We start from the raw sequence: 25,176 nt of genomic DNA, 5'->3' as shown, positions 1-25,176 counted from the left end.
TTTGTCTTTCCAGCGAGTGATAACTCTGTAAAGAACCACAAATTACAGCCCATGGCACCTTGGGTAACAGCTGATCTGTCCTGATTAGGTTCAGCCAACTTGTCAGAGATGAGATTTGCTAGTTATGCTGGGAGACTGAGAGGCATAGATACATCAGCACAAAAGCAATTAATGTCCAGTTAGATCAGGAGAGATGCGTTTTCAGAAATCAGCGTTGCGCAGTAGGAAAGGATCTGTCTGTCAGAGGGTAAAGCATCCCAAATGTCACAAATACAGAGCTGATAATGGGAGCGGTCACAGTATGTACAAACGGGTCGGTTCAGAGCATTGGGTAATTGATAGGTAATAACAGTCTTGATAAACACCATGAAAAGATCTGACGGCTTCTAAATGTATTGCAAAGCAATTAGCGTACAATAAGTGTGTTTTTTTTCTTGATGCTACAGGGCTTCAGATAACTTAGTATTTGGATCTATTGCAAGATGAGTTGATTAATTATGCCAATACATGCATGGTGATTTTGCAAAAGTGGCTAACTGGTGGGGAGCAGGACAGCTTGCTCAACGGAAGTTCAGAGCCAGGAGCATCTCTTTAGATTTGTATATTGCAGGCTTTTAGAGGTAGGGGACATATTCAATACGTGTTTTGTATGAGAGGGGCAGCTTCTCTGCCAGACAAGGGGCTGCTCCAGAATGTCTTTACATTCGACATAAGGACGCCTGTTGCAAGCACCAGCAGACCCACCTCACCGGGGTCCTAATGAGTTCCCTGGCTTTTCTGAGCGTGGGTGCTCCCAACCTCCTCACACCCCAGAGAGTGGGGGAGTCGAAGCTACTATCTCAGAATTCCCTGGGAGATGAATGAACTCAGCAATCTAACAGTTACTCTCTCCCCAAAAGCCTGCCTGATCAATGATGAATAATTGCGAACCAAGCAGTCATCCATCCTCCGAGCCTTATTTTTTTTCTGAGGCATAAGCTCAGATAACTTCAAGTTATCATTGTTTCATGTTCCTGTGCTTATTTGTGTGTGTGTGAATCCATCAGGGTCTGCTCGGGGAACTAGAATTACTAATAAAACAGATTCTCAATCTTCCATCTGTCCACTCCTGACCCCAACATCATTTGGTGCGGGGAGGGCGGGGGGCGAGGCGGGCAGTGAGGCATGATCAGGGCTCTTTGAAGATCTTATATTCACGTACAGGAGTGCCTGCCTGACAACGAGCCATTGTTGCCCAGGCTTCTTTGTTCCTCTGAGCCAAAATATTTCCCGAGCGGCAGAGAGAAACAAAGATGATTGACAGTCTGGAGCCGAGTCTCATCAGCTGCTTTGCTGACAGTCGGGTGATGTGCGCACGCTTGCTGATGTGCGGGCTAGTGACAGCTGATTGACAGCCGAGGACCGGGAGATAGGGAAGATGAAGGATGTTTGGAACGTCTGACACGCGCTGTTTATGCAGCGCTCCGAGCATCTTGAGGCTACCTTAACCCGTTGGCGGTCCAGGCACACTGTGCCGGCTGGGCAGGGAAAACGCACGCTGGCCCCGTGCTGGGGGCTGCAGCCTTTTCTTGACACCTTGCAGGGAGCTGAGAGCTGTGTATTTCTGAGGGAGAAAGTAGGACTTGGCTATTACATTTATATATGTAAGACATTTCTGCAAATTACTTTCATTCTAAGTACCAAGAAATATTCCAGGTGAGGTTTACTTAACCCTTACTAGAAAAAAACTTTTCCTTCTCCCTCCCTATCTCTGTGTTTTCAGAGGGTCTCTCAGCTCAAATAGATCGTATCTCAAAGCTACCGTAAATCCTGTAATATGTGCTACTTGTTTATTTGTTGCCTGTCATCCTGTATTAGAATGTTATCTCTCTGTGCACCGGGGCTTTGTTTTATTTATTGCTGAATTGTCAAGTTAATACAGAAACTGGCACAAGACAGGTGCCCAATAAATACTCATTGAATGACTCTATGAATGGACATTTTGCGGGAAAATTTTATACCACCAAACAGAGGTCTTTGCACTTCTTTAAATGGGGAGAACTCAAACCAACGTGTTCTGCTTGGTTTTCAAATAAGTTCTAGGGTGTGGTTGGATCTATTTTAAGTTGCACGGTTGGGACGGGGATGAGATGGTTGGGTGGCATCACCGACTGGATGGATATGAGTTTGAGCAAGCTCTGGGAGTTGGTGATGGACAGCCTGGTGTGTTGCAGTCCATGGGGTCTCAAAGTCAGTCACGACTGAACAACCGAACTGAACTGCATTGGGAGGGGGAGACCTAATCATATAATAATTCAGGAAGTAATTATGTTTGGGAAGATACACTACTCTTCCATTTATTATTTATATTTTGGCTGTGTGGCATCCAGGATCTTAGTTCTCTGACCAGGGATTAAAACCCTGTCTCCTGCATTGGAACTGAGGAGTCCTAACCACTGGCCTGCCAGCCAAATCCATTTGCTCTGCCTTTTAGAAAGTCCCTGTTGCTCCATCCACCCGGGTCCCTACTCTCCTGATGGGAGTGGCCTCCCTCCTCAGATCGGGTATGATCGGAACTGCGGATGGAGACTGCTGCTGTCTTCCTAGAAGGCTGGTGTGTAGTTGATGAGGAGAGGACCCAGAGGAACAGAGTTGCTGGAAAAGGTCTGCCATCGGGCTGTGCAGCGCCTAAGGTTATGTGCCTGCCGCTGCCTCGGGAGCCATCCTGAAGGTATCTTCCCAGCAGCTGGAGAAACCCACAGTCCAGGGAGGTGGTTTCTCTTTGGATGTGGTGGACTCTCGAATGGGGAAGAGGGCCAGGCGGAAGAGATTCCTTCCTGGTCAGCAAGTCCAAGTTAAAGATCAGGAGAGCTGAAGAGTGCCTTTTCCGGAAGTGGACCCTTCCTCCGCCCCCAGAGCCCCAGCTGGTGAGTTGCGAGGCCTCAGGCTGACCACCTCCAAAGTCAGAGTCAGGGCACCCCACCGCATCCCATCCTACCCTTTCATCTCCCACTGCCAAGGGGGAAGAAATGTGTGTCAATTCACACATTTCTGAAAACACCAGTCGCAAATAATAATGTGTCTTATTTGACCGGAGAAGACAAGTGAGAAGAGGAAGGGGATGGCAGAGCCCTCTGCACGCTCGTTTTGCAATTTTAAGGTGCTGCGTGATTTTCTCCTCCATCTTGTACGGAAGTGACCGTTCTTAGGTTGCCTGCTCACTGTCAGCATCAAGCAAGGGTCAGTTTTCCTCTGCACCTTTTCTGGGCACAGAGCAGAACTGTGGGCACAGTCTCCCCAGCTCCTGGTGACCAGCACAGACACTTTTGGTGAAGACACTGGTTAACCCCCTAAAGAGACCTAGGCTAACGTCCAGGGCCACGATGGCTGTATTCTTCATCTATAGGAAATACGTGATTGCCAGTTCATTCAGGAAAGGGTTCTCTGCTGGGAGAGATGCATGGAGAAAGTTCTCCTGTGTTCCATGGAGACAGTGGAGAGGCTGGGAGGCCGTTGGATATATTCAACAATAGAAAGCACACAAGGATTCAGTGTGAACATTCTTGGGTCTTAACTTATGCCTTGATTATTAAAGAGAACCTCTATTTCCTCAAATGGACTCAATACTACCATCACTGGTTTATGGTAAAAATTAAAGGAGATAAGATGATCAGAGACCCTTGGAGCGTTTGAACAATGTAGCAGTCAGCTCTCGTATTCTTTTTAATATTTATTTATTTATTTAGGGCTTCATCTGTGGCTCAAAGGGTAGAAAATCTGCCTGCATTGCAGGAGACCTGGGTTCCATCCCTGGGTTGGGAAGATCACCTAGAGAAGGAATTGCTTACCCACGCCAGTTTTCTTGCCTGGAGCATTCCATGGACAGAGGAGCCTGGTGGGCTACAGTCCTTGGGGTCGCAAAGAGTCAGACATGACTGAGCCACTAACACTTTCACTTTTTATTTCTTTGGGTGCATCAGGTCTTAATTGCGACATGCCGAATCTTTCACTGTGGCGTGCGGGCTTCTCTAGATGTGGCGCCTGAGCTCTGGAGGGGGATGGCTCAGTAGTTGTAGCTGGTGGGCCTAGTTGCCCTGTGACATGTGGGGTCGTAGTTCCCAGACCAGGGATCAAACCCATGTCCCCTGCACTGGAAGGCGGATTCTTAATCACTGGACTGCTAGGGAAGTCCCCACTATTATTACTGATAACAACACGCAGCTTGGGCGTCAGTGCAGTTTCTGTGCATTGGAGAGGCTTGCCGTGGTCAAGTCCTTGTCAAGTACCTAGAGCTTGCTGGGCAGCAGGGAGCCCACAGACAGCTTTGCTGGGCAATTCCTGCTGAAATGCAGCATTGAAGTGACCACCTCCTCCCAGGCTTTCCACTGCAGAAAACCCACAGTCATCACTGCTGAGTGAAGTGGGAGAGGAAGTGAAGAGTGATTGAGTGTGTGTGGGCTCTGGGCTTTGGGGCTGAAGACTCCAAACTCTACACTATGTCCAGGTTGGCCTTGTTCTGGAAATTTGGTGGGGAGGGCTGATACAAATACTAAAATGCCATCTTATCTGGGGGCACTTCTCATTGGCCCCCAGTTTTTTAAAAAAAAATTTATCTCCCTCATTATTTTTAGGGAGAGGTGCGTGGTTCAGGTGGAGAAGGAAATGGCAACCCACTCCAGTGTTCTTGCCTGGAGAATCTGGGGGGCTGCCGTCTATGGGGTCGCACAGAGTCGGACGCGACTGAAGCGACGTAGCAGCAGCAGCAGCAGCGTGGTTCAGGCAGGAGCTCTGGGTCTGATACCTGGATTCAGACCCACCTTTGTCTTTTACTTGATTACTATCAAACTACTTGATCCCAGCTTCAACTCATTTGGACAGAGATCATGCATGTATGCTCTGTCATGTCTGACTCTTTGGGACCCCATGGACTGCAGCCTGCCAGGCTCCCCGTCCATGGAATTTTCCAGGCGAGAATACTGAAGTGGGTTGTCATTTCCTTTTCCAGGGGAATCTTCCCAATACAGGGATCAAACCCGCGTCCTTAGCGTCTCCTGCGTTGGCAGGCGGATTCTTTACCACTGAGCCACCCTGTCTTTTACTACCTGTGTGATTTGGTCCCGGTCACTTTTGAAGCATCAGCGGCCTCCTTTGCAAAGCAAGGGTTTGACGAGATGACGCGTGTAAATTTCTTAGCAGAGTTTCCAGCACACAGAAAACAGCTCCATAAACAGCTGTTGTTTTTCAATTGAATTCCAATGAGCGTACCTCGGCCTCTAGATTGAGATCGAGGGCAACTCAGATAACACAGTCGTCGCTAATCCTTTAAATATGGTTTGTAATTTGAGGGTGACGGGTCCCAGTAATTTGCTGTCTCACAACTCATATTATGCTGAGTCCCACGTTCCTTCCAGAGTAAAGTTTCTGGCAGGACCGCACACCTTTACAGTCACATGAGCCGAAGACTGTTTTGTTTCCTCTGTGGCTTCTGGGTTTATTTCACCGTCCAAAAGCAGAAAGTTGTTCGGGGACATGCCATCACTCTCCATGCTCTTTCCTTAGTCGTCAGATCCCACTAGATGTTTGAAGACCTGCACGTCGGCCCCTCTCTGGAGCAGTTTCTACACATCTTACCTCTCTTTTACATTTTTTTTCCTATTTCCCTTTTATTCTGAAAATTCTGATGGCAATATTGATGCAGTTCTTCAGTTTTGTCTTGTAATATGTGCTTTTATGTGAGGTGCATTTGGATGTGTGCCCTTAAGGTAGAGAAATTCTATAAGGCCCAAGTAGCTTGCCTATCTCTGGTTGCTATATTTTTTTCCCCTGGTTCATATTGGTTCACCTTGTCCAGCTGTGTTTTTATTGTGCTTGCTATATCGGAATTCTGAAAACATTTCCCCCTGCTTTCTTTTTCTCCCTGCAATATCACCTTACATGATTAAAAATATGTTTCTGGGAAAATGATTCCTTGAATTAGCATTTTGACACAACACTTAATAACTATTAGGATATGAACATGAGTATGTTTTTTTAGTAGTACACCTATATATTTTCTTTCTTGTTTTTATTCTTCAACTAAAGAATATTTTATTTAAAAAAATTTTTTACAACGTTGTGTTGGCTTCTGCCATACAACAGTGTGAATCAGCCATAATCATACACACATCGCCTCCCTCCCTAACCTCCCTCACCTCCCTCCTCTCTCCCCATCCCATCCCTCCAGGTCATCAGAAAGTGCAAGATCGGGCTCCCTGCATTGCACAGCAGTTTCTCACTAGCTTCCGTCTTACCCCTGAGAGTGTACTTTGTCTGTTTGTCCCACGCTCTCCCTCCTGCGCTGTATCCGCAAGTCCATTCTCTACATCTGTGTCTCCATTCCTTCCCTGCGAATAGGTTCATCAATACCGTTTTTCTAGATTCTATGTATTCCATCTCATCCTCTGTCACCCCGCTTCTCTTCCTGCCCTCAATCTTTCCCAGCAGCAGGGTCTTTTCCAAGGAGTCAACTCTTTGCATCAGGTGGCCAAACTATTGGAGTTTCAGCTTCAGCATCAGTCCTTCCAGTGAATATTCAGGGTTGATTTCCTTTAGGACTGACTAATTTGATCTCCTGGCTGTCCAAGGAACTCTCAAGAGTCTTCTCCAACACCACAACTTGAAAGCATCAATTCTTCTGTGCTCAGCCTTCTTTATGGTCCAACTCTCACATGCATAAATGACTACCGGAAACACCATAGCTTTGACTATATGGAGATTTGTCAGCAAAGTGACGTCTCTGCTTTTTAACACGCTGTCTAGGTTTGTCACACTTTTCTTCCAAGGAGCAAGCATCTTTTAATTTCGTGGCTGCAGTCACCATCTGCAATGATTTGGGAACCCAAGAAAAACAAAATTTGTCATAGGATTGTGTAGCTAGCATTTAGAGACCCGTAGCTTCCTCGAGAGGCATATGCCAATTAGTCCAGGGGTTCTTCCTCTGTGAAGTAATTTTGTTTTTCTGAAAATTCTTCATTCCTTTTCTTTCTTTCTTTTTTTCCATTTAAGGAGGTAGAGTTCAAAATCCCTGATTCTGGGTCCTTTTTAGCCTCTGCTCCACCAGAGCTGTGTGAAATTAGGTGTGTGAGGTAATGAACCTCAGTTTCTTTATACATAACATCAAGGTGATCAGAATGCCAACATCATAAGATACTTGTGAAGGTTTAAAGTGAGGTGAAAGTGAGAATTGCTCAGTCATGGCCAACTCTTTGCAACCCCATAGACTATACAGTCCATGGAATTCTCCAGGCCAGAATACTGGAGTGGGTAGCCTATCCCTTCCCCAGGGGATCTTCCCAACCCGGGGATGGAACTATGTCTCCCACATTGCAGGTGGATTCTTTACCTGCTGAGCTATAAGGGAAGCCCAAGAATACTGGAGTGGGTAGCCTATCCCTTCTCCAGAGGATCTTCCCAACACGGGAATTGAACCAAGGCCTCCTGCACTGCAGGCAGATTGTTTACCAACTGAGCCACCAGGGATTAAATAAGGTTAAATAACACACACCTTAATCTCCAATCACTTCTCCCTGGTGATCTCCCCGGTGATGGACAGGGGGGCCTGGCATGCTGCATTTCATGGGGTCGAAAAGAGTCGGACACGGCTGAATGACTGAACTGAACCGAACTGAACAGATACCTTAGCTTAGTGCTGTCCATGAAAAACGCACAGCAAATGTTTATTGCTTGGATAAATGAATGGATGGATGAATAAGAGAATGAGTTGAACCTATGATATGCCAGTCACTTGGCATTAATACTACTTCCCTGGCAGCTCAGCTGGTAAAGAATCTGCCTGCAATGCAGGAGACCCCAGTTCAATTCCTGGGTTGGGAAGATTCCCTGGAGAAGGGAACGCCTACCCACTTGAGTATCCTGGCCTGGAGAATTCCACAGACTGTATAGTCCATGGGATTGCAAAAAGTTGGACACGACTGGGCAACTTTCACTTTCACTTTGACATACATATAAAGGATAGTTCCCTTTATTCTTTTCATCGTTTAACACACAGTAGGAAAATCTCTGGCTCTGGGCAAAGCTTGATCAAATTTGTCTGCCATAGGGAAACCTTGAGAATTTAATGACTAACTGGGAGAAAAGTTCATACTAATGGAAGATGATGACTTAAATAAACAAGTTCCAAACTATTACAATGATGACACTTGTCCAACAGAAGGTGACGTTTCCACCCTTATTTTGCTCGGAGACCAAGGAGTGCCATCCTCTGTTCTAGGCACTTTGGGGTTCTATATCTTGTTTGCTGAGGACCAGACGAAAGGAAGGGAACTGCGATTGCATTCAAAAATTAATCGGAGAGGAAGGAATGCACTTCTTCAGAGTGGTGCCTGATGGTTAGTTACTGGACGCTTGTGGCACTTCCATTACATAATGACATCATTGTCTTTGCCTCAGGTAACTCAGGAAAATGCTATTCTCTGATGGAGCTGCATTACGGGGTTTCTGGAAAGGTCTAGTATTTGAAATTGTAATTCTAGTGAGTTATCCTTTTCAACAGAAGTCTTTATTGGCTGGCAAGATTTGGAGTAAATTAAGTTCATTTACTTAAGCAGGCATTCATTTAAGCTCATTTTTCTCTTCACTCATTCATTGATTCATGCATTCAGAATGCACTGAATTCCTGCTTTCACCAGGCATTGTCATCGTGGGGTAGATAGTCTTGAGAGGAAGGCAGTTCATCACTATTTTTTTCATTGACTTTTAATTTCATTTAATGAAAAACTCTTGCCTTAGATTAACACAATCTGCTAAGTAGCACAAAGAGAAAATATTCTTGCAATGTTAATGCAAAATCTAGGATTAGTTATATATTTTAAAAAAAGACCTCAGAGAAAGCCTACAACTGGTAAAGGAACAAACAGACTTCTGAAGGGAAAGATGAGCCTGAATCTTTTCTCATCTGTGGTTTCAAATTGATGATATCAAGAAATGAAAATTAGTTATAGCAATAGATTCAGCATATCTCCCATTCACTCATCTGCTAATAAATCCCACACTAACAATCAAATGACATAATGGGCAGAAAAATGTGTTACATAAAGTGCTATTTGAGTTGAAAGCATAATTATCCTCATGTTTATAATTGACCTTTTGGGTTTGGTGACTTTATTTTCCTTTTATAAGTCAAGCAGTTAGGAAATCTGGGAGAAGTGTTGGATCTTTTCTCATGGGGCCAAAATCCATTGTCAATATTATACAGCTTAAGCAAGTCAGACTTATAACTATTCTCAAGAGCTTGGTTGAGAGGTCTAAAGGAGGTTCTAGCCAAGAAATGGACAAGGATGTCTCACTTTTGAGACTGTGTGACTGATATCTATGGAGTACTGGTATGTACATTTCTTGACTCTTGGTTTCATGGGTATATTCCCACTCTCATTTGCTTCCCTATGGTTCTCAAACCAATATGGCACTACCTCATGGTGGGTAGCAGGATGAATGTAGCCAACTTTTCACTATCACAATGATAGGTGATGCTACTGGCATTTATTGTCAGGAGCTGGAGAAGATAAATGTTCTACTCAATAAAAAACTATGAAGAAACATCTTACGTGGCCCTCTCCACATCCAATTTACTCTTCATCTTGAAGGTAGTGTTGCTAGATAAAATCTAAAGTATACAAATGCAATAATGGGACATAATTAATACTACAAAATCGCTTGTTGTTTATCTAATAATCTGAGTTAACTAGATGCCCCTTGTCTTTCTTTCTTAAAGCTGGCAGCCCTACCAAAGGACCCCAGTTCATGCTCAAATATGAAATCTAGACAATTCCAGAGCAGTTCCAAAGGAGTGTGAACACTATACATTATATGGGAAGATCTCTAAGAGTGTTACTTGGCCCTGTTAGGCACAAGAGTCTTGCCTTTGCTTACATTCAGCAACTGTTCTCATGAGTCTTACCTAAAGAATAAAACACCTCAGCAGCAGGGACATGGTATAGGGCAGTGGGGGTGGGGGGGCAGCAGGCTAAAGCCTGCCTGGTTTTGAATCCAAAGTCCATATTGCAGACCTTCCACAGTTGACTACGCTGCACTTGGGCAGGTACTGAGCACACAGGAGTGAGAACTATCACCTGCCTGAAAGGAGCTTACAGTTTAACACGGGAGATGGAGATAAGCAACTAACTCCAGTGCAATAATATCCCCACAGTGAAAGCCTAAGGCTAACAAAGTCCTTGGGGCATAAAGAAGAAGGTAATCAAATCTGCTTCCAGGAGAAAAAGACTCAAATTGGTAAAGGGGTCTTTCCAACCTTCTAAAACCTTTGGTTCTTTAAAGCCATGACAGAAAACACGCTACCAGGATACCTTGCAAAGATTAAGTTTTCAGTAAGTATTTGTGGATTAGACAGATGATAGAGCAAGGGTGTGTGCCTACTCAGTTGCTCAGTTGTGTCTGATTCTTTGCAATCCCATGGACTATAGCTTGCCAGGCTCCTCTGTCCCTGGGATTTCCCAGGCAAGAATACTGGAGTGGGTTGCCATTTCCTTCTCCAGGGTACCTACCTAACTCAGGGATCAAACCCATGGGCTCCTGCATTGCAGTTGAATTTTTTACTGCTGAACCACCAGAAAGTCCATAAATAGTATCAGTATGATCCATGGGAACTGATTACTTAACTCACAGGCACGTTAACTGTACATACAGTTTTTCTCATGTTTTAATATATTTCTTTTTTTTAAAATTTTATTTTTAAACTTTACATAATTGTATTAGTTTTGCCAAATATCAAAATGAATCCGCCACAGGTATACATTTCTACAATCAAAATCTCTAGCTGTAGTGACTCATTTTGTATTGTAGAGTAACAGAGAAGTCACAGAGCAATTTGGAAGTTTGTCCATAAACAGATCTGAGACTTAGACTTAACATTTTAAACAACAAATGAAAATCATATCTACCCATAAAAAAGGTGTGGTACATATACCCAGTGGGATATTACGCAGCCACATAAAGGGACCTAACTGTGCCGTGTGCAGACATCAGGATGGACCTAGAGACGGTCCTACAGAGTGAAAGAAGTCAGAATGAGAAAAACAAATATCATATAATAACACATGTATGTGGAATCCAGAACAATGGTGTAGATGATCTTATTTGCAAAAGAGAAGTAGAGACACAGATGTAGAGAATAGACATAACGGATACCAGCAGGGGGAAAGGGGGCCTGGGATGAACTGGAAGATTGGGATTTCCATGTACACACAACTGATACTTTGTATAAAATAAATAACTAATGAGAATACAGCTTAGGGAATCCTGCTCAGTGCTCTAAGGTGACCTATATGGAAAGGAAATCCAGAAAAGAGGGACATATGTATCAGCGTAGCTGATCCACTTTGCTGTAAGCAGAAACTAATGCAACATTATAACTACACTCCAATAAAAATTAATTAAGAAAATATCTAACCAACCTACAATACTAGGTTGTAGGTTGGTTAGATATTAATACAATACTCGCAAAGAGTCGGACACGACTGAGCGACTGATCTGATCTGATCTGACAATACTAGGATCAATTGCTTTTTTTCTTTTGCTTTAATGCTTCGGGCCATAGGTTAGTGGAGTATTTCAGTACACAGTCTGCCAGCCTTCCTGGTAAGTCCGATTGTGTCATCAAATTTCATAGAATACGTAGCCCTCAACAACCGTACCTAAATCTCCTTATTGAATGGATCTTTCTGGACACAGTTGCAGTTGAAATACCTATTTATTTAACTTTTCTCAAGGACTTTCCAGGTGTCATCTACCTGTACCTTTGTGATAAGAAGATGGATGAGCAAAAGTTCTTGTCTGGAAGGAGCTGAAAGTCTAGTGAGCTGTTGCTTCTAGGATTTGACTATTGGCGGATCTTAGCTGGACTTTTTTCTTATTGCTGCCGTACGCCTCTGTTTATTAACCTGTTCTTTAAAAAGAAATTAATGAATGAATGTATGGCTACTGGGTCTTCACTGTTGCATGAGGGCATTTCTCTGGTTGTGGCACGTGGGCTTGGTTGCTCCATAGCATGTGGGATCTTCCCAGACCAGGGTCCGGACCAGTGTTCTCTGCATTGCAAGGTAGATTCGTAACCACTGCACCAGAGGGAAGCCCTATAAACCTGTTCTTCTTAATGCTCACCATCACGTTTTTAGATTCTACATCTAAACATCACATTGATATTATTTTCAACATAAAACATTTTGAAAACTCAGTGTTAAGCTGGAGTGTACGCGGTATTTCCTTGGTACTATACTGGTTTGTGAAGCTCTAATTTAGTGACATCAGCTGACTTGAAGCACCCTCCCCCACAAACCAGTGTATAGTTTCATCTTCACTATTGTGTTATCTTTGCAGGTTGTGAGGGCACCTTATTTATGCAAATGGGATAAAATAAACATTTGTTGAAATCAGGTTAAATTAGCATTCTCCTACAACTGTATTAAACAATGTTCATGTGTATTTTATTAAGAATATAGAGGTTCCAAGACAAAATCACCCATTGGGGTGTGTTTCATTATTTACTGTTTAATCAAGGTGGTTGTTTTGGAATATTTAAATTCGGGAGCTTACAGAACTTAGTGCCTACTTGTATTTTGCTTTTATTATTCATTCCAAGAGAATTTGCTTCGCATAACCATTATAATGTGCTTATTTATTTTTATTAAGTTGTCCTTTCCCAGTTGGTGCTGCCTTTAATGTATTCTTTGATGAGAACTTCCCTCATGCAGCATTATCTTTGGGTTTTCAATAAGTCAGGAGGACTTGAAATTGACAGCAATCAACTTTAATAATCATTCTGAAGATCTGTAGAAGGAGGAAGAAGGTCACCTGGGAGCCTGGTCATAAAACCACTCCCTTTTCATGAGACAAAATCCCATATTATATACAGCAATCAGAGCATTATATTACTTTTTTAAAGATTTTTCTAAAAATATATGTGTCTTACTTAATCCTGCCTTTGAATAATCTGATTTGGATTTTGATTGTCTTTTTTTTTTTTTAACTTTGAAAAACACATCATTTGCTATGTGAGAATGGGTTACTTCTACTGAGGACCAATGGAAAGACAGAAGTTCTAAAATCAAATTATGAGGAAGCTTAGTCAGTAATGCTTGAGAGGATATTGCCTTACAGACATATATGCTATCTCCATGTTGATCTCATATTCCAGATAAAAATCAACCACTTAAGATGTTTCTCAATAAAAGGCTATTTGTGTGTTGTTTCAGAATTAATGAAAACTTTGAATATATTCCAAAGATTAAAGTTAGTTACCTGAGAGATGTATTTGCCCAAGAAACACTTCCCTTGGAAATGTTTGTCACATCATATGTGTGAAGGACAGCTAGCATTTGATAAAGCCAATAGCACTTACTCAGTTTTCAACTGAGGTATTTAGGACACTTCAACTTTCAAGCTTTAAAATAATAATACTTATCAACTTTTTCCAGGTTGCCTGCATGGTAGTGATAATTGCTCAGTTCTGTCGGACTCTTTGCAACCCCACGGTCTGTAACCCACCAGGCTCCTCTGTCCTGGAATTCTCCAGGCAAGAATACTGGAGTGGGTAGCCATTTCCTTCTCCAAGGGAACTTCCCGACCTAACTTAATACTCCCACGCTTATTTGCTTCTTTTCAATAGGACCATAAGAGAAATGATATAGGGTGTTTGACTGATTATGTAAATAAACTACTAATTACATCTTTAATATTTCCCCATACTTCTAGACACTGTACCTGAATGTATTTCCTATAAAATGCTTTAGTACATAGTGCTCTATTATTTTTTTAAAAGATGGGCCCAAAATCAGTAATTATGAGCATTATTATTCAGGTTCACAGCAGTGCGGCTGCTATTCTTCACTTGATAATTACCTTGTTAAACTAATGTCAGACCAGCGCCATACCTTAGTTAAGAAAATGGCCCACCAGCTCCATGCCAGCAGGCCCAGCTGTGAAAATATTAAAAGATCTATTAAATCCAGACTCCTCTTCAACATTGCCTCATTGACATTAGTTACAGAAGTTCTGAGAAGTCACACATTTTTCAGTTCAGTTCAGTTGCTCAGTCGTGTCCGACTCTTTGCGACCCCATGAATCACAGCACACCAGGCCTCCCTGTCCATCACCAACTCCCGGAGTTCACTCAAACTCACGTCCATCGAGTCGGTGATGCAGATGTTCATAATTTGTTTCCTGAGGTCCCATTGCATCTGTTGACAGCTGATACTTCCAACTGTATTTTCTCTAGTCTCAGCTCTGGGCTTTGTTGTCAACCGTGTGTGTGTGTGTGTGTGTGTGTGTGTGTGTGTGTGTGTTTGTGTGTGCGTGTGTGTGCACACTCATGCATGCTGTAACATCCAATTCTTTGTGACCCCATGGACTATAGCCCACTGGATTCCTCTGTCCATGGTATTTCCCAGGCAAGAATACTGGAGCAGGTTGCCATTTCCTACTCCAAGGGATCTTCCTGACCTAGGGATGCAACCCACATCTCTTGCATCTCCTGCATTGGCAGGAGAATTCGTTACACACACTGTGCCCCCTGAGAAGTCCGACTGGGCACTGTTTAATTGGCACCATCCCTGCTCAGAACCTCCAGGGAGCAAAGAGAAGACCCATCCCCAGGGAAAGGAGAAATGTGTATGAGACCATTTCTCTTCCTACCTTCCCTGGTTTTGCATTCCAGTTTTATTTATTACTTCTTTCCCTTTGGAAAAGGGAAAAAAATCAAGATCTTCCAATATTAACTGTGGTTTTGCCTAAAAAAGAAGACAGTTACAGATTCCAATTTTTAGGCCAAAGTAATTCTAGCTCTGATCTTCTAATTTGCTAAAAAAGAAAGAGAGAGAGAGATACTTCGTGGATTCTTGCCTTGATGTTTTTCAAATGTGGCCAACAGTAACCTCCTGGGTTGGTGGGTGAGTTCAAATGACAAGTATTCTGATCATGGTTTGCAGTTTATAAATGCTTTTCATAAATCAGGAGCATCTGAAAGCTCATGGAGAGAAAAGACTGGACGATGGTCTCCTCTGCACCCTCAGGGCCTCTGGCTGTAAGGGAGGAAGAGGGGGACCATGGCTTATATTTGCTGAGTGGGATTGGATAGTAGTACCTCATTCCATCCTTGCTATGAGCCCGGAAGAAGGTATTATGCTGATCGTTTGTACTGTAGAGATGAACTGAACTCACTTGCTGTCAGTGTCTATATTGAGGTCCATTTTTCTTCCCATTTCTTAGCATCTTTTTTAAATAGTAGAGAATTTTTAAATGCTGCTGCTGCTGCTGCTGTTGTTCAACTGCTCTGTTTTGTCCGATTCTTTGTGATCCCATAGACTGCAGCATGCCAGGCTCCCCTGTCCTTCACCATCTCCCAGAGTTTGCTCAAACTTATGTCCATTGAGTTGGTGATACTATCCAACCATCTCATGCTCTGTTGCCCACTTCTCCTGCCCTCAATCTTTCCCAACATCAGGGTCTTTTCCAGTGAGTCAGCTCTTCGCATCAGGTGGTCAAAGTATTGGAGCTTCAGCTTCAGCATCAGTCCTTCCAATGTGTATTCAGGGTTGATTTCCTTTAGTATTGGCAGGTTTGGTCTCCTTGCTGTCCAAGGGACTTTCAAGAGTCTTCTTCAACACCACAGTTTGAAAGCATCAATCCTTCAGTGCTCAGGCTTCTTTTTGGTCCAACTATCACATCCGAACATGACTACTGGAAAAACCATAGCTTTGACTGTATGGACCTTTGTCAGCAAAATGATGTGTCTTCTTTTTAATACGATGTCTAGGTTTATCCTAGCTTTTCTTCCAAGGTGAAGTGTCTTTTAATTTCATGGCTGCAGTCACCATCTATAGTGATTTTAGAGGCCAAGAAAATTAAATCTGTTAAATGTTACTTGTTTCGATTTAAAAACAAAAAAACTAACCTCTTGCTCTGAATTCTGGAGTCTTCTCTATCCTCATCGCTCCTCCCAGAAACAGCACAGGTTAAGAAGAATTCTTTCTTCATGGGAACACATACCCCCAGCATAATTTTACCCATCAGAGTTAAGTGCGGAGCACTTCAATCCTTCCAGCGTTGCTGCCTCAAAGCTGACATTTATAAATTTTCTTTTTCAGCACAGTATGGGATCCTCCATATGTCTTCCATAATAACTATCTATGTTTTCAGGGAATCTAAAGATTTATTTCCTTCCAACTCCGTGTTGCTGGCATTTTCTCCAAGCCTCCAAAACTGCCAAGAGATGAACTTCAATTTAGAGGAACTGTTACATTTGTCATTGTGAATTTGCTAAACTTTGGATAAATTTGAAGATTTATGCTTATTCCCAAATGGGCCCTGAGAATATCTTTGAAGCTCAGAAAGTTCATGCTTGGCTTCCTTTCCGTTGTTCTCAGTAAACATGTCCTTAAATCTGTGCAGCCTCCCTGCCTGGGCACTGGGTTTTGTCACTGTCCAAACCTGGACACGTTTGCACTGCCAGGAACTCAGATGTGACTGATTTCTAGGTGTGGGGGAGGAGTCTTCTCCGGGCCTTGTCTGTGGAAATCACGTTATGTCTGTATCTCTAGAATGATCCAAGTGGAGAAGTCGTTCAGTAGCTCAGTCGTGTCCGACTCTTTGTGACCACATGGACTGTAGCCTACCAGGTCCCTCAATCCATGGGATTTTCCAGGCAAGAGTACTGGAGTGAGCTGCCATTTCCTTCTCCTGGGAATCTTTCCAACCCAGGGATCAAACCTGGGTCTCCCGCATTGCAGGCAGACGCTTTACTGTCTGAGCCACAAGGGAAGCCCCTACTGGAGAGGGTAGCCTTTCCTTTCCAACCCAGGGATCGAACCTAAGTCTCCCACATTGCAGATTCTTTACCAGTTGAGCCACGAGGGAAGCCCAAAAATACTGGAGTGGGTAGCCTATCCCTTCTCCAGCGGATGTTCCTGACCCAGGAATTGAACTAGCATCTCCTGCATTGCAGGTGGATTCTTTACCAACTGAGCTATCAGGTAAGCCCCAAATGGAGAAGGTCTTATATTAACTCCTCACTTTAATAGCCCAGACCTGTGAGACAGAGAGCCTCCAAATTATGACCTTATCCTGCAGTAACCCATAACCTTGGTTATTATACCCAATCTCTCCGAACCTCACTATTTTCATCTATAAAATGAGCATAAAGTATATCTGGCTATGGCAGGGTGGTATTTGTAAATAGAATACATGCAGCCCCTGATGCATGAGATTTTACCAACAGTATCAGTTCAGTTCAGTCACCCCGTCATGTCTGACTCTTTGCGACCCCATGGACTGCAGCACGCCAGGCCTCCCTGTCCATCACCAGCTCCTGGAGCTTGCTCAAACTCAATGTCTATTGAGTCAGTGATGCTATCCGCCCATCTCGTCCTCTGTCGTCCCCTTCTCCTCCTGCCTTCAATCTTTCCTAGCATCAGGGTCTTTTCCAATTAAATTAGTCTTCACATCAGGTGGCCAAAGTATTGGAGCTTCAGCTTCAGCACCTCCAATGAATACAAGTAGCTATTTTAATATTGACAGATAACCTACCAAGAAGTTGACTTGGCTTGGACTTATTCAAGGCAATTGGCTATTTGGTGATAGAGCCAGGATCGAATTCACTTCTCTCGACTCTTTATAAAACACAAGATTCCACTTAGTGTCCAGCTAACAGTTCTTCATGGTTTATAAACATGGTTTATGGGGACCAGGTATAATTTAATTTTGTTCTTTGGATCATCTTCAAAATAGTTCAGAGCCAAGTACAATATAAAATGTCCCTAAATTCTTTGAATTCAATGGTGTACCAAAAAGTAGAAATCATCTATCGAACGGGTGTTTCAGTTTTCTGCCGCAGCATATCAAATGACCACAAACTTAGCAGCAGCAGCTTAAAATACACATTTGCTATTTCACGTTTTCTAAGGGTCAGGAGTCCAGGCACTGGCTAACCAGATCCTCTACCCAGGGTCTCATAGGGTTGAAACTGATGTCAGTTGGAACTGTGACCCCTTATGAGACTCAGGACTATTGGTTGAATTCAGTTCTTTTGTGGCTGTAGGACTGAAGTTCCCCCGTTCTTGCTGGCTGTTATTAGAGAGTATTTAGAGGTCCTACGGAGAAGGCAATGGCAACCCACTCCAGTGTTCTTGCCTGGAGAATCCCAGGGACCGGGGAGCCTGGTGGGCTGCCGTCTATGGGGTCGTACAGAGTCGGACATGACTGAAGTGACTTAGCAGCAGCAGAGGTCCTAAATGTGTCCCCTGCACAACATGGAGACTTGGTCTTTCAGACCATCAGAAGACTCTCTCCCTTCTGACATGAGGGATTCACTTGAATAGGTAAGCCCACCAAAAAGAGTCTCTTTCTTGATAACTTAATCTGTTTAAGGACTTTATTAACCTCTGCACAATCCCCCTGTGATCTCATAATCATGGAGCAACATCTCATCACTGTCATAAGTGCTACTCACACACAGAGTGGCTGGGGGTGGGGAGGCTAAGATAATGGAGGGTGTGCCCACCAAGGGGGTGAGAATCTTGAGGGTTATCTTAGAAGTCTGCCCACCAGGGAAATGAGACAAGTTCATAGCTATGATACACCACTTTCTGGCCAATATCATCAAGGAAGTATTAAGTGCCAGGTGAAGCCCAAGAAGAGAGGTGATTTCCTGCTATGGAGCTTGAGAGGCATTGACAGCAACAGAGGGCAGAGTTCATGTGGACAGAGGTCAAGGCGAGCAAGGACAGTGAGGAAGGAAGAGAGTAGAAGAATCACATCCTGATCCAGGCAAAGTAAGGGGTGGTGGTGTTTACACTAAGTCGTGTCCGACCCTTTAGTGACCCCACAGGTAGTAGCCCGCCAGGCTCCCCTTTCCATGGGATTTACAGACAAGAATACTGGAGTGGGTTGCTATTTCCTTCTCTTGGGGATCTTCCTTACCCAGGGATCCAGCCTTTCTCTCCTGCTTGGCAGATGGATTCTTTACCACTAAGGCACTTGGGAAGCCCACATGAACTGGGACTTGGCTCTAAGGAACTTCTCTGTGGTTTTTAAAAGACTATTAGGTTTTTGAGTAAATGAAAGAAAGAAAGAAGTTGCTCAGTCATGTCCGACTCTTTTCAACCCCATGGACTCCAGGCCCACCAGGCTCCTCTGTCCATGGAATTTTCCAGGCAAGAATACTAGAGTGGGTTGCCATTTCCTTCTCCAGGAGATCTTCCTGACCCAGGGATCGAACCTGGGTCTCCTGCATTACAGGCAGAAGCTTTCCTATACAAAATGTGATGAGAACTACCTGATTCCATTATTATCCTTTGCTGATTATTTTTTTTTACAGTCTTTATTGAATTTGTTACAATATTACTTCTGTCTTATGTTTTAGCTTGTTGGCCATAATCCTTGTAGGATTTTCGTTCCCCGACTAGGGACTGAACCCGAACCCCCTGCATTGGAAGGCAGAGTCTTAGCCACTGGACCGCCAGGGAAGTCCCTATCCCTTGCTTCTTAATGCACCGGCTCATCGAGAAGGAAAAACTTTGGCCACATGTCCTTTGTCTGTAAGGTTCTGAATCCTCCTTCTGCTGACCCTTTAGGACCTGGGAGAAGTGATTTCTTCTGCAAGTTTAATCCTGTAGGCTATAGGTGACACCAGCTGGAGCTAAAAGAACCCAAGGCTGTGACATGTGACAATCAGTGCACTTACTCATCATGTGCTTGTTGACTAAGAATGTTACCCTGTTCCTTGGTGCCCCTCCTGCTTTGCTCCGGAGATGCAGTAAATGAGACTGCCTGGGCTCCTGCCCTCATGAGGTTTATAATCTAGACCCAAGACAATTCTAGATCGTTAGGCTTTAGATTCTCGAGGTATAGAGAGCTAACAAAGAAACACTCATTATGAATTAATTTCAACTGTGATAAGTGCTGCGGGCAAAATATCTGGAATGCTGTGAGAGCAACATCGGAGGCTGAAACCAATCTCTGCAGGAGTGACATCAAATTAAACCTCTCTGAGCAAGTTAGAAAGGATGAATAAAATCTCTCGGGAGAAGAGACAAATTAAAGTGAACACAGAGTTGTCATGTGTCTCTCAGGCAAACAGCAGGTACATCATTTTTCCAACAAAGATCTATCTAGTCAAAGTTATGATTTTTCCAGTAGTCATGTACGGATGTGAGAGTTGGACCATCAGGAAGGCTGAGTGCCAAAGAATTGATGGTTTTGAGCTGTAGTGTTGGAGAAGACTCTTGAGAGTCCCTTGGACTGCAAGGAGATCCAACCAGTCCATCCTAAAGGAGATCAGTCCTGAATATTCATTGGAAGGACTGATGCTGAAGCTGAATCTCCATTGGCCACCTGATGGGTAGAGCCAAGTCACTGGAAAAGACCCTGATGCTGGGAAAGATTGAAGGCGGGAGGAGAAGGGGATGACAGAGGATGAGATGGTTGGATGGCATCACCAGCTCAATGGACATGAGTTTGAACAAGCTCTGGGAGTTGGTGATGGACAGGGAAGTCTGGCGTGCTGCAGTCCATGGGGTGGCAAAGAGCTGGACATGACTGGTCGAGCGACTGGACAACAACAGAATGCACCAGCTTGGATGAGTTTCTTGTCTTCTCTGCCTGGGTACCAGTGCTCTCCCCTCGGAGCCTGCCTCTCTCCCTAGTTCCCTCCAGAGGCTCCATCGCCCCCTTCTGTACATGCTGGTGCCACGTGGCCCTTTCCTCCATCACGTGGCCTTCAGTCATCTGTTACACAAGCTTCGGCTAGAAGTTCACTGCCGACGTCCTCAGACAGTGATTGTGGCGGCTTTATCTTTTCATCACTGTTACCCATTGCTTCATCTGAAGACACAGTTCATGCAGAATAGTATTTGTTGGGCTTCCCTGGTGGCTAGACAATAACAAATCCACCTGCAGTGTGGTAGACCTGGGTTTGATCCCTGGGTTGGGTAGGTTCCCTGGAGGAGGGCGTGGCAACCCACTCCAGTATTCTTGCCTGGAGAATCCCCATGGGCAGAGGAGGCTGGCAGGCTAAAGTCCGTGGGGTCACAAAGAGCGGAACACGGTTGAATAACTAAGCACAGCACAGCATAGTATTTGTTGGGTGCATAAACCAGAACTAGTTGGATATAAACCAGAACTAGTTAAATGAATACTTTAGAACTAGTGATGAAAGTAACACACTGACAAGCCACCAGACTCTAAAAGGAAGATCTTGAAAAAGAAAAAAAAATCAGTTTTCCAAAGTGAAAAGTTCTGTCTCAGAGTAGAGGTGGAACTCACTTTCCCTGGAGGGGACAGAGGTCCCATGACTTTGTGTATATGAATCCGAACTGAAATAGAATTTGAAAAACTTGGTTATGTCTACTATCAATTATCAAAGTATGCTTTTGATCTTGATAATTTGAGGAAGTTGATACTTTTTCCTTTTTACGTATGGGACTCCTTTTATTTTTCTCTCTCTCTTTTTTTGGCCATACCGCCTGGTTTGTGGGGTCCTAGTTCCTCAACCAGGTATTGAACCCAGCTCCACAGCAGCAAGAGTGTAGAGTCCTATCCTCTGGACTGCCAGGGAATTCCCATGATGCGTTTTTTAAAGGACCGAATTGAGGTCCAGCCCTTTCTGATAGGGAGAGTCTTCCATAACCGGGCATTTCTCAGATGTGCTGTGCATTTTAGACTTGTTACAGAATGTTACATTTAGGATTAGAAAGATAAGGTTTTTTTTTTTTTAAGTATAAATACAACACAGAGATAACATTAAAGAGATAGTCCAAGTCATCAATAGGACTGAAATGTCCATCAAACTATAAATGAAAATATGCCTCTAGGACAGATGGACAGATGATGACGTCTTTCTATAGAGGAAAAAATGCCTGTTTGTATACATCAGTAAATGTCCTGCAGGATATAGTTCTCCAAAGGCAGAGACAAGCCCAAGGAGGGGTGGTGCCTGAGACGTCCCTGAGTGGTTTTAGACAAGCACAGCATTAGCATGAGACAAAAATCAGACTGATGCTGAAAGCTCGGGAGTCTGTCCCTAGCGTGCTGATTTGAGCAGCAGGAAGGGCAAAGGATACGGAAGGACAATCAAAAGAACAACTCACACTACTGGAGTCCTGGTGGGACTGATCCGTGGGCAAGGAGCAAAGGATGCGCGATGTAGCTAAGCGGCTGATAGCAGAGTACGCGTCGCTCGAGACACCTCCAAGCCTCCAGGGCTCACAAGTGACCTGTTTAGGGCAGTGTAAGAGGTAATATAACCAAAGGCAACAGAACAAAAGAGGAATTTAAACAGTTGGGTGTCTGCCAGCAGAAGAAACGCTGAAAACTGCTTTTTTAGAGACTCAAAAACAAAGCTGATTTCTTTCAAATGTTAGCTGTCCCGGTTTAGTGCTCATGAGACCAAACCAAGAAATATTTATTGAGACTGCACCGTGAAATCTCGGCCAGCCCTTTCCTGTCTCCAATTCCAACTTTAACATTTTAAACGTTTTGTTTCCACTAATCACACGTGTTGAACTGTGTTATCCCATGAATCTTTAATTTCATGTTCCTCGTTTAATCCAAGTAATGAACACATCAGTTCATTTTAATTTTAATGTTTAAAGGTAGGAAAATTTGTATTCAGATATAAAATGCAATCAATTGAAAAATAGGTTTTTTTGTTTATTTTTGTTGTTGTTGAAGAATACTTGGCATGCAATAGTATATTCATAAAAAACAGAGCATATATGTTTCAGGTGTATAACATGGTGGATTAATAGCTATATATTGTTACAAATAAATCACCATGCTAAGGATAGTAACCATCTGTCACCACACAAAGTTGTAGCAATATTATTAATCATACTCCTTAGGCTGTATGTGACATCGTCATTACCTCACCGTGACTTACTTATTTTATAACTGGACGTTTATATCTTTTCACCACCTTCTCCTATTTCACCCATTCCTGCCCGGATCTGGTGACCACACGTTTGTTCTCTGTATCTGTGAATCTATTTCTGTTTTGTTTTGTTTGCTCATTTGTTTTGTCTTTTAGATTCTATATATATGAAGTTATACAGTATTTGTCTTTTTCTGACTTTATTGTACTTACCATTAGTTCAGTTCAGTTCAGTCGCCCAGTCGTGTCCGACTCTTTGCGACCCCATGAACCGCAGCACTCCAGGCCTCCCTGTCCATCACCAACTCCCGGAGTCCATCCAAAGCCACGTCCATTGAGTCGGTGATGCCACCCAACCATCTCATCCTCTGTCACCCCCTTCTTCTCCTGCCTTCAATGTTTCCCAGCATCAAGGTCTTTTCCAATGAGTCAGCTCTTTGCATCAGGTGGCCAAAGTATTGGAGTTTCAGCTTCAACATCAGTCCTTCCAATGAACACCCAGGACTGATCTTTAGAATGGACTGGTTGGATCTCCTTGCAGTCCAAGGGACTCTCAAGAGTCTTCTCCAACGCCACAGTTCAAAAGGATCAATTCTTCTTCTCAGCTTTCTTTATAGTCCAACTCTCACATCCATACATGACCACTGGAAAAACCATAGCCTTGACAAGACAGACCTTTGTTGACAAAGTAATGTCTCTGCCTTTTAATATGCTGTCTAGGTTGGTCATAACTTTCCTTTCAAGGAGTAAGCCTCTTTTAATTTCATGGCTGCAATCACCATCTGCTGTGATTTTGGAGCCCAGAAAAATAAAGTCAGCCACTGTTTCCCCATCTATTTCCCATGAAGTGATGGGACCAGATGCCATGATCTTAGTTTTCTGAATGTCATGCTTTAAGCCAACTTTTTCACTCTCCTCTTTCACTTTTATCAAGAAGCTCTTTAGTTCTTCTTCACTTTCTGCCACTTACCATAATGCCCTCTATTTTCATCCATGGTGTAGCCAATAGTAAGATTTCCTTTTTTTGTGGCTGAGTAGTATTCTTGTGAAAGTGTTAGTTGCTCGGTCATGTCCAGGTTTTTGTAACTCCATGGACTTTAGCCCGCCAGGTTCCTCTGTCCATAGAATTCTCCAGGCAAGAAGGATACTGGAATAGGGAGCCATTTCTTTCTTCAGATCTTGCCAACCCAGGGACTGAGCTCAGATCTCCTGCAGATTCTTCACCATCTGAACCAAGAGGGAAGTCTGTACATATATATGTATATATATATATACTACAGTTTACTTATCCTTTCATCCACTGGTGGACACTTTGGCGTGTTCCATATTTTCCCTGTTATGAATAGTGCTATGCTTTAGTGTATTTTCAAAAAGTAACAATTTCATTTCTGCTCTGCACTTGTTGAAAAAAAACTTCTTCAAAAAAATTACCTGTGATAGAAAATTTAAAATGTTTATATCCTCAAAGGAGTTTCAGAAACTGATAGAGTGGGCAAAATTCAACATTCTAAAGGATGATTACTTTGGTCATCCCTTAGATTGGTTTAATTAAAGAGACCCCACAGGAAAGTTTCATTTGGGAAAACTGGAAGGCAGTCTGAATCTTTCAGTCTATCTCTTTATCTTTCTTTCTCTCTCTCCTTTTAAAAATTAATTTTTAATTTCTTCTATCACATAATTTTGGCTAGATGCCCCAAGTGATAAGGATTTTCCAGTTTAGAAGAATTGGATCCAGAATATATAATTACTCTCCTTCATCAAAGAACCCCAAATTACTAGAACTGTCCCAGCCTGCATGGAGAAGATTTGCATATCCTATGGGTAAACAATCCATGATAAGAATTTATTCAATATGGGACCACAAATGTTAACTTCATCTCTTCACATATTCATTCGTTCTACACTTAACACTCCTAACATTTGTTCATTAATTTGCCAAATGTTCTGTGTCTCCTTGTACTTAATACATACAAGCCAGATTTTCAGTTTTCTGAGGACACTGGTAGCCATACAAAGTTTTCATTGATAGTTTCTGAAAACGAAAGAGCCTTTCCATTTGATACAAGTAAGTGTGGGTTTGTGCAGCAATGTACAAATTAATTTTATGTCCTGCAGGAAAAAAATATCAAAAGTCATAAAGTCTGCCTGAGAGCTTCTAGTCTCGGGCAATGTGTCGTATGAAGGCTGAAGAAAATCATCTCCTGTGTCTGATGCTCCTTGTATGTTTCATCGTTAGGCGCCACCCCCTTGCCTGCCCCTCCACT

The 25,176-nt window shown here is 43.2% G+C and overlaps 1 protein-coding gene across 8 annotated transcripts in view; it reads left to right on the top strand.

The window, feature by feature from the left end:
- Window positions 1–25,176, top strand: part of LDB2 (LIM domain binding 2) — a 453,319-nt gene that overhangs the window by 171,616 nt on the left and 256,527 nt on the right. The gene's annotated exons all lie outside the window — the stretch shown is intronic.

Source organism: Bos javanicus, chromosome 6, assembly GCF_032452875.1.
Source record: "Bos javanicus breed banteng chromosome 6, ARS-OSU_banteng_1.0, whole genome shotgun sequence".
NCBI classification, from domain to species: Eukaryota; Metazoa; Chordata; class Mammalia; order Artiodactyla; family Bovidae; genus Bos; species Bos javanicus.
Note: the sequence above shows the minus strand (reverse complement) of the source record. Positions and strands in the feature narration are given on the sequence as shown.